The 15,102-nt window shown below is 40.6% G+C and overlaps 1 protein-coding gene across 4 annotated transcripts in view; it reads right to left on the bottom strand.

Annotated features, from left to right (window-relative positions):
* kcnab2a (potassium voltage-gated channel subfamily A regulatory beta subunit 2a) overlaps positions 1–15,102 on the bottom strand; it is a 96,772-nt gene that overhangs the window by 74,276 nt on the left and 7,394 nt on the right. Inside the window, exon 1 of one of the 4 annotated variants that reach the window (XM_061784020.1) lies at positions 13,188–13,448. The exons of the other annotated variants lie outside the window; for them this stretch is intronic. The gene's annotated coding sequence lies outside the window, so the exon portion shown is untranslated. Of the gene's footprint in view, positions 1–13,187; positions 13,449–15,102 lie in introns of those variants that run through there. 4 annotated transcript variants of the gene reach the window in all.

The raw sequence follows: 15,102 nt of genomic DNA, 5'->3' as shown, positions 1-15,102 counted from the left end.
CTCGAACCCTTGTTTGAAAACTTAACCAGGCTTGAAGTTCTCATGAAACCTTAAACCTGAATTGAACCCCTGATTTGAAACCCCAATCCTGTCTTAAAAAACTATTTACAAGCCTAAACCTTGTTTGAAACCCTTACCAAGGCTTGAAACCTTAATTTGAATACCTACCCTGGTTTGAAGCCCTCTTTTAAATCCTAACCCTTCGGCCTGCAACCTTAATTGGAAAGCTGACCCTGTCTTGAAATCCTAAACCTTGTTTGAAATCCTAACTTGAAACGCTAACTCTGTCTTAAACCCCTAATATTAAACCCTAACTCTGGCTTTCATTTGAAACTGTATCTCTTATTTGAAAGCCTAACCTAGACTTAAAACCGTAACCTTGGCTTGAAACAGTCTTCCTTTTTGAAATCTTAACCCAGGCTTGAAATGCTAACTCTGTCTTGAAACCCTAATCTTGAAAAAAAAAAACAATTATTTGAAACCAAAACTTTATCTTAAAACCCTAATCCTGGCTTTAAACCTAAATCTGAAACAATAACTCTTGTTTGAAACCCTAACCTAGGCTTTAAACCCCAATTTGAAATCCTAACCTAGGTTTGAAACCCTCGATTGAAGTTGACCCGACCATTTTCAACCATTGGCTGTAGCATCAAAGCCATGACTGATTTTATGAATCTTCTTCCAGCTACTAGCAGAGGAAGTATCAACACACCCACACCAGCACAGCACTTTTGTGCGTGTCTTTGTGTGTATGCTTGCATGTTTAACACAGTGGTGCTGTTGATTTGAAAAGAAGGCCTGAAATACAGAGATTAGTCTCAACCCATTAATGCAGATTTTTGGAATGAATGACTATTTTAGTAAGAAAGAAGAGAGAGCCATCATGTGTGAACACCTGATCATATATTTCACCACAAAATATTAGCAACATCCCTCAGTATGGTGCAGTGCAGTCTTACACCACTGCAAAAGACAACCACAATAATAAATAATGAGTGAGTGAGTGAGTGCAACAATGCCTGGTTGCCAAGCAGAAAACGAGAGGAAGTCAGGAACAAAACGTTTAAGTCACCGCACAGCTCATCTCATACACCTTTGTCTATTCAAAACAAAATGCAGAAGTGAGTCACAAAAGGCTGCTCTTCACATGCTTCCCATCCCTAAATCCACCCACACCTAGCCTGAGTGAGTTCCCTCTTGAGACGGGGCTTACGTGAGCGAGGCAGTCAGGCAGGCAGGCAGTGCTGGCCTGGAAAGCACCATACGGAGTTGTGTAGTATGTTGGCAGCAGCGGTAAACACACAGCGATCCAAGCAGATGGCCACAGAAGAAGGGAAATGGGCAAACAGACGAACATTTGCAAGGGATATCCTACACGGGAGTTCAGTCGGGCAATGGCAGCGGGCTTGTTTCGTCGTCAAAATCCGGGATATTCATTTTAGGATCAAAATCAAACATGGCAGCGCCTCTGTAATCCTCATTTTGCTGTTTTGTTCCGCTCTTTTAAGTTGTAGAGCGATTGCTTTCAGAATTAGTGCTTCTTGCAACAGAAAGGGGGGGGACCATTTGTATAGCAAGGTACTAAACCTGCGCTCCTACTTTAGAGCACACCTTACAGCAGGGTCCTCTGTTTACAACAGTCCCGACATAGGAGGTGTCGAGGTTACAAAATGCCACGCAAATAACTACAGTCAAACCGTGGTTCACGAACTTGAAACGTTTCGAGACTCTGTTCATGATGTGAAATGTTTGAAGGAGATGTGAGACAGGGTGACTGAGTCTCAACTTCAGAACAAAGTCCCGGAATTGCACACAGGTGTTGTTTGGCCTGCTACAACTCCTGTACTACCTCCAAAGAGATACAGAAAACAGCGACACCAAGGCCAAATGGGGTTTTCCTTGGTCCTTGTTTTGGTGTGATCCAGCTAACAAATGAGCGGCTATGAAAACAGATCATAACTTCATCTATAAAAGTCTCCTAATAGATATATTGACTATTTCTTTGCTAGATATGAAATCACTGCATGTTCATTTAATATAGATCCATTCCTATGGCGGCGGTGTAACCCAAATTTGTACGTAGGTCACAAAACTATATTAAGGCAGTAGTTGAGTCATAATTATAGTAAATATCAGGGGGGAAAATACTTCTTGGGCAATGGTGTCCAATATGGCCCAGGGGCCATTTACAGCCCACCGTCCATTTTTTCACGGCCTATTCTAAAAATTACATTGGACAAGGACTGCAACAGGAAAAGTCGGGGTGTCCAAAAAGTGGGGGTGTTGCAACAATCACATGCCCCATAGGTGTGACGCCCCTGACCACCACTACTCCTACCACTTCTAATAAATTTATTTTGCAGGTATGCAAAGACGCATAGAAACTACAGCTAAATTAGTAAAGAAATGTCTCTTCATAATGCCGTGCATTATAATTACATTATAATGCAGTGACTAAAGATTTACAGATGACTTAGAATTTAGGACACCCCTGTTCTAGGCCATAAACATAAAACAATCTAATGATAAACTGTAAGTAGGGTGGTAACTGAGTGTGCCTTTTTGTGTTGATGTATTCTTAAACCACTGCACAAACTAGTTCATTGCGTACTGTTTGCAACCTTGAAACCTCATATGTCGGGAACATCATAGAACGAGGACCCCTGTCGTGACCCCCGCTATTCAATCACAGACAATAACGTAAACCACAACTATACAATATAACCTGGTCCGGTAAAAAAAAAAATTACAATTTCATAAGCCCCTTTCATGCTGCCTGGAAAGGCCAGCAAGTAATGAAAAAATGTCAGAAAAGAAAACTATTTATCTGTCATTTAGCAAATAGAAATAAATTGGCAATCCTAATTAACCAAATATAGTAAAAGTTTAGTCTGATTTCATGTCAGACCGTGAGGGAAAAGTCTGTGCGCGCGCCTCTTTAAATAATGTATGTAAATTTATGGTTTCAACAGTAGATGAACAAAGATACATTTGTAATTAATAATAATCTTAAAAATTGTGAGGTTGGATAATTTCCTGCGGCACCACTGACGATTTCTCACGGGACACTAGTGTGTCACAGCAATTCCAAACATTATCGTGGGGTGGGGGGTGGGTGAATTGCTGTATTCTGCCATGCAATGCAATGCCACGAGATCAGGGTGGAAGTTTAACACTTGTCTCTGTGTCAATGTCCGCACCTGTTGTAGACACCACGTGGGTGTGTTCTGTATAAAAGACCCGATGTACTATTATGGCTCTGATGCAGCAATAAAAGTGTTAAAATACCCAAAGAAGTGTCTGGGGGTTGTACATAAGCAATGCATGCAGGTGCTGCAGTGTCTTCTTGAAAATGTGACCTTGCAGGAGTCTGCATAGGACAAGTTATGTTTTGGTGTTGATGTCACCAAGAATTTGGATTTTATCTTTTCAATGTGTTAATAATGAAAAATGACAACAGTGTGCTTCCTTTGAACACCATGCACATTGAGAAACGGTCAAAGCCAACTTGTGTGCATAATTATCCAATGAAATACCGCAAATTTGAGCGCACAATTTCCTGGTTATGATACAATACGAGATGAACGACCCCAAGATGATCGTATCGCTGACAGCAGGAAGATGAATCAGCACTCGTTGCGTCCGGTTTCTTTTGCCCTTGTGCAGAGTTATAGCCCATCCCAGCATAACAAACTGGTGCTTCAACAGAAACACCATCCAGTACGTGCATAAATCACACTGACACAGAACACATGGACATCCAAAGAGACTGAAGCGGAATTTAATAGGACAGAATTTAAGCCTTTCAGGGCCCGTGTAGGTTATTGCTAGCACTGCAGAGGGGAAAATGCTGCAGGACACCAAGAGAACACATTAGCACACTGCAGGAGAATAATAAGACAATCATTGCAAAGACAAAAAAATAGACTAAATAGAGACACCTATGACATGGTTGTTTCAAAATCCCAACATAAAACAATTATTAACTAGCTAGAAAGGTAATGTTTTCAGTACTTTCTGACATTTGTAACTGTTATGCACATAAGTTAACAAGTCTCTACTAATATGCTAAAACACCCTGTAAACACTCAACTTTAATGATAAATGAGAAAGGGTAAGAAAGGTGATAAGTATAAAATGAAATCAACCACTATAAGTTACAAAAAACACACACACACATGACACTCTACCCTTTGATAACAACCAATCCCATCCATCCATTCTTTGTACTGTGACAAACATAGGGCTTGCTAACTCTAAAGAAAAAGTACTGGACACAGCATGGGTCCTCTATGGTCCCGACACACATACACGACCATTGAAACGTTTTGGGTCACTTACAAATGTCCTTGCTTTTGAACCAAAAGCAGAGTTGTTGTTGCTTTTTTTCAATGATGTGAACATTAATCAGAAATAAAGTACACATACTTAATGCAGTTAAAAAAATATACATATATATTTTCTTCTCAAACAAGGACTTTTCTAAGTGATGTCCGAACTTCTAAACGAGAGTGTACATACAGTATACCCAATTACAGGTTTTCATGAAAAAGATGAAATTATAGGGGCGACCTCTAAATTTTGAATAGTGGTGTACATTTAGAGATTACGAACGGTGAACGGCGTAAACCTGCACTGCACAGTGTGATACGCCCTTACGGGACCGTGTTTCTTTTTTTTTTTTTTTTTCTTCTTCTTGGTTTTGCACTCAGGGCAAGTTAAGTAACACGAAAAATGGCTTTTATGCAGTTGCTGGCTTCCCCCAAATTATCGGCACGATCATTTTTTTTTTTTCTGTACCTCAGTAACATGTCTTTTTGCCTCTTTCAGTAATCAGGCACAAAAAGCCTATTTCAAATGCGGGATACGAGCCTTTGGGATGTTTCGTATGCGAAACCACTGACACAACAAGCCCGGCTGCAGTCCTCCTTTGCTACTTCTAATCAAGTGGCCATCTCTTACACATACAAATGGCTCACTTCAAGTCACTGCAAAATGAGAAAAAAAGACCAAGAATGTTGTGCTTCTGTTGTATGCACAGATTCAAGGGACAGTGCTTTAAGAGCCATTTTTTCTTTTTATAATTTGTAAGGCTCAGAATCGCCTGCTAAATCCCAGAGCTGCCAAATGATAGAAATTCACTTCCAGAACAATTTGTCTGAATTTCCATACTATTAAAGTTATGGCTAGAACATTTTTACAGTATATTATGTAATAGGATTCAATTGTGAACCGAGGACTCACTGTATAAAGAAACTGAAACACTCGCTGGACTAAAGAAAGTACTTAGAGCACTTCGAGAAAATGTGCGAAAACACAAAAGACCCAAGACTTAATCCCTTGATTCTGGTTGAAATGAGGTCTAGAAAGAGAAGGGTTAGCCAGATTCTACGACGTCACACATTTCAACAGTTTGATGTCCAAAATGTTTAAAACATTTGAGACTTGCAAGCTCCTATGTATGCAAAATACTGCAGACAACCAGCTTCTGTGTACTGGACTACTGCATCCTGGCTCAGCCCTGGCAGAGTACCACAGTATGAAACTGATGTGATTAAGAGATTAACAAGCAAATTACAATATTGTACATCAGCCCACCCACAGCACTCCTCACTCACACAGTCCACGCTACTTTGCCCACTCAAAGTGGTCACTTTTGTCAAGGACGGCCGACGCACACACAAGCACACACACATTCCCGCACACACACAGCACATGCTGTGTATTACACAAAGTAGATGGACATTCAATACATGGGATTGCATCCAGAGTGTAGCACTCACCAATCCGCCATTAATAATCAGACGAGTTTCACTTAGAAACTCACATTTTGTCTTTGTTTTACTTTGATGTTTCAAAAGTGCATGGCAAAGTTTGCACTTAAAGTATATTGAAACCAGACATTTACTCAATGGTACAAGAATATGAATCCAGTGGAACCTCTGAATGTGAATGGCCCCAACGTCAAACATTTTGAAATTAAATTTAGAACTTGAAACACAGTCATGCAAAAACTTCAAAACATTTTGTGAGACCTCTACAGAGCTCATTCAAACTCTCCAAATCTCAGTATCTATAGGATTAACACCATTAATATATATATATATATATTTTTTTTTTCCCAGGGAGGCTACTGAAATAAGAAGTTTAAAACAACACACAAAACTCAAGCATATGGCAACTAACGAGCAGCTACCACAGGAAGCTAACATAAAAGTCTATAGTATACCTTGACTAAATGATGCTTTTTGTCAAACAACACACGCAAAGTCATGCAAAGTGGAACTATCACATGATCATGCGGATTAACTCCTCTCCATTAAGACAGACTTTGCTTTATCTGTGGCTTTTTTGTAATACCCTACAGAAGAGTACCAGTTATAACAACAACAAAAAATGACGATTACGATGACCATTAAAGTAGAAATGGAAATTATTGTGAGGTATTGTACGGACAAGGCAAACTTGTGACATAGTGCAACATGGGCTAGCATTGCACACCCCTGTAGCACAGCAACATTGCTGAACGAAAGAAAGTTTAGTGCAACACATTACATAGGGACCCTGGCAGCTACGTTAGATAAGAGACTTAATTGAGTATAGTGTTCTTCTGCCATATTGTGGTTCAACGTTCGCGCTTGTCTTCAAAACAAAAACACAAAGAGCACACTCATGCAGGAGTTGCTGTCAGCTTCAGGTCTTGCCCAGGCCACGCAGACTTGGATGTGTATACACCACACCACCAAGCCCCACCTCTTCCTTGTAAATGCACGCACACACACACACACACACACACACACACACACACACACACACACACACACACACACACTATAATATGCACAGTATTTTCTATACATTTTATGCTTGCAATTTTTGTGTTCAAATGTGTACAATGTGTTTGAAATGTGTGTCTGAACAAATTTAAGTGTTTAAAGCGTGTGGGAGGAATAAAACAGAAAATTCATGCTTTTATATGGTCTCTCTAAACTGCAGATTTTTACCTTTTGCAGGTGAGTCTGGAATGTATCCCCCACGATGAACAGGGGTTCACTGTACACCATTTAGTGTTTGTTTATATTTCAACTTCATTTTACACTTACATGACAATGTTAAACTGTTCCTTAAATCCTTTTTTATCGTGGAAACACTACAACCCTGAAATGAATTAATTTAAATTTCCTAATGGACATTGTGTTCTAGATATGGCCAAAACATCGTCCAGCTTCCCAGAATGATTGTGATTGAATTTGAATTTCCGACTACACAGCGTTTATATATAAATTGACACATTCTCCCAAAGAGTTTTAGCTTTTCCCCAGAAGTAGGCAAACAGTGATTATGTCCTATTGTCCACTTGCATTCATGTTGCTCATATCATAACGCTCCAACCTCTGGATCGGTTGCAGACGTCAAAAGAAATCCTCCAGTTCAAAAGCAGCAATTGCACACGCTTCCTTCCGTTCGTCTGAACACATCCAGCATACGCGTGTATGCGGCGGTTTGACTCGCTCACGCTCGACTTAGCAGGGTTGCTAGTCTCTCACACTTACACGAGACTCGTGCAGCTGTTTTTTTCGAACACGTTTCTCCTTAATCAGATACCACGTATTGATTGGCATTTGAAGAGATGCCCTTTATACGGAACAGAGCGATAGAAACTTTCATGCTGTATTACTGGACGGGCCTTAGTTAACAGAGAGCTCATTTCTCTAGTAGCTGGTAACTACCATGTATTTCTTGTGTACTATACTGTAGAAGTGGGAAAACTAGCCTTAAACGGTGCCAACAGGGCAGCTGTAGTGCAGCGGATGAAGACACTAAACCTTCTGTCAAAAGTAGGACAAACTTAATAGCCACATGCGCCGCACAATGACTGAGTAGTAGAATATGAATCAACGCATGCCGGCTCCATTCTTACTTTCTATAGGATGTAAATAAAACACGGGTCTGTACACACAGACCCGTTACATCAGGGTACCTACAGAAATCTCTTAGTGTCTGTGCGGTCAAGCATGAGAATGGCGCCAGGTTTCCTGAGGCATGAAGGGTTAACACCGTGCTGTTTATTCATGTCTACATACATGCCATGGGCCTGCCCACAGTATGTGTCAAAGCCAATCATTGTTGAAGATAAACGAGATTGTTGACTGATTTACGGTACCCTGGGGTAACAGTGGCTACACCACTTACTTTGATCCACCATGTCTGGGCAACGTGTCCAAGTTATCTCGTGGACTGCCAATGCCATCTGCGTTGTTACATTAACCTTGATAAAATGTAACAGGACAACAGGAGTGTGAGAATGTGAAACACTGCCAGCAGCACTGCTGTAACCGTGAACCATTGCCCTGGTTATATACAGCTTATGCAGTGATTGCAGAGGATACATTCCAGGCCCACCTAAAATAGGTACAAATTCTGCGATAGAGAAAGACCATATAAAAAACTTTTATAGTGCTACTCCTCGCACACGCTTTCAACTAGACCTGTCACGATAATTATTATATCGACTTATTGTTCGATAAATAAAATGAATAAGATAGTGTTTTCCGACTACATAAATTGTCATTGCTGTGGTGGTGGAGTTGGACCGCTCCAATGAGAAGTGGTCTGCTACTATAGCGGTTTGGCTAGTATGTATTAGCCGCTAGGAGGCTCGTGAACCACCGGCGGACCGGCGTCGGCTCTGTCCAATACTCTACATCCTTGCTCCATGTACCATGCGTAGATCTACACAACAGAGACACTTAGGCCAGGTACGGAAAATCTGCCTTTTTTTGTGCCGGTTTTGCCTCTTCCCGACCAAGCACGTCGAATGCCAGACAATCTTAAATCTTATAAGATTATCCTATAAGACTGTCCTTAGGTCTGACGTGTGTTAAGAGTGGATTTGTCCTGATTTTAGGGTCCAAAACAGGTCGGGGTCGACAATCTTAAATTCTGAACGTGTTCAATATTTATACATACATATATACATAGAACATGGGCCAAGGAAGAATGTATTACATTCTACTAGTATCAAACAAACGATTATTTTGATAGTCGACTAGTCATGGATTATTTTTGCGATTAGTCGGCTAATTGGATCATATCGCTCGCATCGGGCTGAAATTCCATATTTTTCAAGCTGAAAAAAAGCTTGCTCTCTTTGATGATGCATTGTTAATGGCCCAACAATCTTTTGTGGGTTTCCTGAAAGTGGTAGTTTGGGAGGATTCCCCCCGACACCAGTGATATGTAAATTGCATTGCATGACCTTTTTCTGTGAATAATATTAAAATCTTACAAGTCAGAATTTAGTCATACGCAGGAGGCGGGCCTCTGCAGGAGGAGTATTTCCAATCATTGCAGCCAGGGTCTATGCTTTATTGAGGGTCTTTTTACACTAATAACAGACAGTGGTGTTTTGGCCATTTGCTGTTTCACGCCAATGGTGTTTTGGAGCCTGAAAGCAGATTTCAAAACAGACGTATTTGGTTACGCAAACCTGAACTCATGTGTCTATCAATAAACGCTGATTCGGTATCCATAAAACAGTGTGGTAGTGTTTCTTTAGTCTGTGCAAAACTTTTAAAAAAAAGGCAAAAACAAATCCTGTTTTTACTAAGTTGTTGACTACCATTTAAATGAACCAGTCTCCTTTCTAACACCGTAAAAACAAACGGTCATCTCATAAGGGGCTCAGCTTGCATCAAGGATGGTTTAAAATATAACCTCTTCTTCCTACAGAAACTCTGTTAAATAAGCCTACAATATTAGAGTCACACTTTCACTTTTAAGTAAAAAAAAAAAAAAGTGGTACAACAGAACACCTATAGAAAGCTTTCGCATCACAACATTACAACTAATTTAAGAATGTGCTCACTATTGGGAAAGGACACGTGTTACCTAGGTGAGGGTAGAAAACCCACAGGTAAAATCAAAGTGTGACAAAATATGTGTGCATGTGCATGAGACAGTGATGCCTCATGGGAACTCAAAACCAGGCTAATGAAGCTAAACAGGCCACGAAATCTCAACAGCAGAATGATTACTGAGCTCGGTTTAGGAAACACCCCCAATCGAGCATCCAACAGACCAAAGCCATAAAGAGTGTCAGGGGCTACATTAGCGAAGTGTCGCGATGAGTGAAAATGTCAAAAGATGCCAGTGGCTAGTCAGTGTCAGCCTTTCACCCCAGTGATTCCGTCGCTCAAGCATTAAGCCTCGGCGGATGCATTTCAGTTAAGCTCGTCACTCGCCTATCTGAGGGAAACTTCGGCTAACGTTGCTAACAGCTTGTACTTGATTCTGGCCATATTTTTAGACCTTCCACATAAGAGCCTTGACTTTCAATGCATGAGCACTAGCAGAACTGAGCTACGGTTGAATGGATTCAATGTTTATACAAGGGCTGATGATACAACAAAAACTGACATTTATGCAAACAATACCATATCGAATCATAAAGCCAAGAGATTGATTTATGATGTTCCTGTTTTTTTTTAACGTTGAGGATTAGATGTCTCTAATATAAAGGTTATACACTGAAGAGATAGGGAAAGTAATACCATACGTTTGCTGACTGTAGGTATTTTTTCTGCTCACCAGACATTTGACTGGCCAACTTCGGATGATGTAGCGGTCAAAGTGTCCCGTGAGGAGAGTGAGGACACTGCAGTGAGCAAGGTTGTAACTTGGCATTGAAAATTGTTCCGAGAAGAACAAGGAAATGCATTCAAGGGGGACAATGTGAAATTGCAGACTTCACTGACAGAGGATGCATACCCAAACACAAGTGGAGGCTACTCTATGACTAGTTACAAAAAAAAAACATATATGTTTTTATGAATTGTGTGAGGCACAGGTAGAGGAAGAAATGGCAAAACAGAAATCCCTTCGCCATCATGGGGTTTAGGTTCCAGAACACCCCCGCTGTAAGTACAAGCCGCGAAATAGAAATACACTATTTACAACACTTACATTTTTTAAGCCTTTAACAAACTTTTAAAATGATACAAAGACATTTAAACACACAATATATTGAAAGAGAAAAGATCAATGCCTAACAGAAAAAAAATACTGTAATAACAGCATAAAAAAAAAAAAATAATAATAAATCAGCGATATAGCGGGACGGCAAAGTATGAACCATAATATAGTGGGGATTATTACTGTTAGTGAAAGAGTAAGCCTAAACAAACCCCACTGAAAAAGACACCTGAGAATTGCTAAAAACAACACCACCCTGTGTCCTGAAAGTTTCATTTAGTGTCAATCCCAAACCCTTTTGCTGGCAAAGGAGAGCTGTTATATCACACATGTAGTATACATCCACAACTATTTTTTTGCTTGCATCTGACATCTCATTTTCTGGTCTTGTTTCTGCACTAAAAGAAACCTCTTGTACACTGAGGTGGTCACTCAAAATGACTAACTGACTGGAGAGTTGCTCTTCATTGTGTTGAATAGTCATAGCAGGGAATAAACAGTAACTAAAGGGTGTGTTTATACTTGAGGTTTGATTCTCTCTGGTCACTAGTGCGTTTGGTTTGCTGGATCAAGTGTTATCATCAGAACTCTGATGCACACTTACATCCGTTGCTTGCAAACAAACTGTGGTGCAGTTCAGCTCAGTTGCAAAATTAGGATACAGTAATCCCTCCCCCGTTACATCGCAGTTCACTTAGAACAGTCCTGCTATAGCGCTGATTTTTTTTTTCTATTTACAGTTGTTACTCTATTATTTATACTGTTTGCACAATATTTTTGCGTTATCCATTGCTCTTGCTCTTGTCGCTCTCAAAATATTATAAATATATATTATATATTTAAATGTGTTTATATTGTTTTGAAAGTGTGTTTAAAAACCTTAAAAAATGGAAATGCTATAAAAACACGCCTAGGGCTAAAGCACTAAAGACTTCAAATTTGTTTACCCTATGATTTAGGCTGTGTGATTTCTCCTACCCCTCAAATTACATTTTGTTTTAACTTTCAGCCCAATGCCATGAAACCTAATATTTAACCCTATCTCATACACCTATGCCTAACCCTAACACCTAAGGCAAACACTAAGACCCTCACACCAAGACACACACGAAGAACATTAACCGCTCAACTCCCTAAAATCAACAGTTTGGTGGTGGTATTTTTTTTTTTTTTTTTTACAAAATGTTTTTAACCCTAACACTTTAGCCCAGAAACCTAATACAAATACATCATTTCCTCCAACTCTAACACCTGAGCCTAACACTAACCCTAACATGAACCCCGGCCTCAAACTCTATTTTCACCTTACGTTATTTTGAAGTGACGTAACATCATAATCCTCGTGTACTTACAGTAGCTTCCAACAGCTCACTGCACCAAACAGAACCCCTGCAGCCTGCCTCTCCTTTGCGTTCTGCTTGGACCAGAGCCCATCAAGTGCAGGCAGCAGGCATAGTATATATGAGTGAAGATGCACATACAGGGACGGATGGACACACACACACACACACACACACCACACACACCACACACACCACACACACACACTTTCCTGCAACAATCAGCCTCGGTGATGTTTCCAAAACAAACACAGTGAACCATTCGTCCCAGCAAAAATGATGATCATTCTCACAAGGAACAGTTTGGGCTTTTCTTCTGGGTGTTGCTGGCAACGGCAACAGATAAAAATGCAGCAGCAGTATCAGCAGGGCAGCTGAGGTGAAAAGGATCCACTGACCCTTACTGCTTAAATGCAGAAGTTTGAACATGTGGACTTTCATATTGTCTATTTTGGAGGTTTAATCAGGCCTTCAAGCCAAGTCTCTGGAAAGGATTCAAACGCTAGAGCATGCATAAAACATGACAAACATTCAGACAACAGAGCGTAAAGGAGAGAGCTAAGTACATACCAGCATAATAAGGTATGCAAAGACAGTTTTCAATGCAGCAGCCCTAACAAGCATGAAGACATCCACAGAGACACTCAGATAGCTCTAGAGCAACTCAGATTGGCGAATGTGCACCACCGTTAAATGCTGTAGCATGCGTACAGATGTAGCATGGGCAAGCGGGAGCATCCTGACTCTCATTGACAGACTTAAGAGAGGAAGCAAGAGAGGGACGAAAGAGGAGAATGAGTAGACAGAGCGAGAGAGCGAGACACCGGCTGCATGCAGCCTCAGACACAGAAATTATGCTTTAAAAAAACCTACCTCAGTCTGCAGCGGATTCCTGACGCAGTGAGTGGAAGCAGCGAATAAATGTAAAATACAGTAGCCAGCAATGGAGGAGCACCAGCTGTGAATTCCCAAACACTTAGTGGGGAGACGGCAAGAAGATCGGGAGGTGGAATGACACAACTCTAGTGGATGCGGCGTATGATGCAGTGTGACTGGAATTGTGTGCCCGAGTGTGACAAGCATGTGAGCATTTGACATGAGCAAGACGGAAACAAGTGACAAGACAAGGACGCGGAAGAATGAGTAAGAAAGAAAGAGGTGAAAGGGGAAACCCGAATAAATGTGTGAGCTGAGCGTATATGCATTAGAGGAAATGCCCCTCCCTCCTCACACACACACAACACACATATATAGACACACCTCCCTATGCACAGTCAGCAATGGAGTAAGTATGCTTTCGGTGAAAAGGACTGAACAAGAAGTGTGCAGGAGAGCAAAAAGAAAATTAAGCTTGTGGTGCTAAATTCACTTTTACCAAAAGTGGCTCAAAGTTGAATAGAGTGAACAAGGCACAGAGGAAAAACACCCACGTACAGTACAACATTGATTTAACAGACTGCAACATTTGCACAATCAACATTGTCCCAGATTATCGCACTACTCGTCACTTTAAACCGCATACACTCCTTGAAGTCTCGGCGCCCTTTGCGCCGGACTATTGCGAGATTAGTCATTCGAACTGCTCTAAGTGCTAGAGGACTCTGCATCTTTTTGCACAATTGTCAAACAAAAAATAAAAAATAAAAAATAAAAAATAAAAAAAAAATATATATATATATATATATAGTACCGGCATTACCAGATAACTAGCAACTCTTTATTGCTCAGTGACTGTTTTTCTCAATGTCTTTATGTCTCAAAAGTGTTCTCTGTCAGTTGACTGTCTGTTGTCGTACTAGAGCGGCTCCAACTACCGGAGACAAATTCCTTGTGTCTTTTTTGGACATACTTGGCAAATAAAGATGATTCTGATAAGAGTGGGGAGGGGGTCATCCATTAAAGCCATTTGTCCCTACATTTGAAAGATCTTTTTCACGGCCTAAAAACGCTCAGTACAGTACAAAATGATTGTAAATAAATGTAAAAATGTTGAAAAGTTTGAAAGTCTACCTAAACTTTAAACATTGATGTGCCATGATCGCCGGTGCTTGGGAGGGGTGCTCGTGGCGTCGCTTTCATGAGCAGCGAGGTTAGCGCGCTTCCTTTTCCCCACCTATGTTACGATTGGACGCCATAGAGAGGGGTCTGACAAAGAACAACTGTAAACACGTGAATTTCCCTACTCCCGAAGTAGTATGAGAGGCTCGTTGTCTATGTGAAAGAGAATAGAGAAAGTACAGGTCTGGGGTCAGGCTTACCCAAGACTCACTTCGTCTCTGTCCCCAGGAAATATAGGAGTGATGGACAACACCATGACATCAGTGCACAAACACAGTGTCACCCGCCAGTGAATTCAAGCAAAATGACTCACGTGACACAGTACACTAAGAGCAACAATGGAGGACATCCAGCAGTTTTCTTCCTGACATGTGGCTGTGTTCTCTGTTGATTAATTACCAAACTGCAACGTCTCTATTCCTAGTCTTTAGGTACCACATAACCACGCATTGAGATTGGAATCCCTATGAAACAAGGAAAAAAAGTGGTACTGTATGGATCCGGTTATTTTTGATGCTGGAAACATAACCAGACTTTCTTTTATTAATTTAAAACAATATTAAGTTTGGTAGCACTGTTAGCACATATGGATCTATCTGATTGGAGGTACAGAGACATTTCAAAGATTGGTTTGTATCTCAGAGTACCACAATTTTTGGTTTTGATACAGTATTGTTAAAACTCTAATTGTTTGTTATAGCACCGCAGTTTTTATTTTTTGGCAACCTCA

Source organism: Phyllopteryx taeniolatus, chromosome 9, assembly GCF_024500385.1.
Source record: "Phyllopteryx taeniolatus isolate TA_2022b chromosome 9, UOR_Ptae_1.2, whole genome shotgun sequence".
In the NCBI taxonomy this organism is placed as follows: Eukaryota; Metazoa; Chordata; class Actinopteri; order Syngnathiformes; family Syngnathidae; genus Phyllopteryx; species Phyllopteryx taeniolatus.
This window is presented reverse-complemented; position numbering and strand designations above follow the sequence as displayed.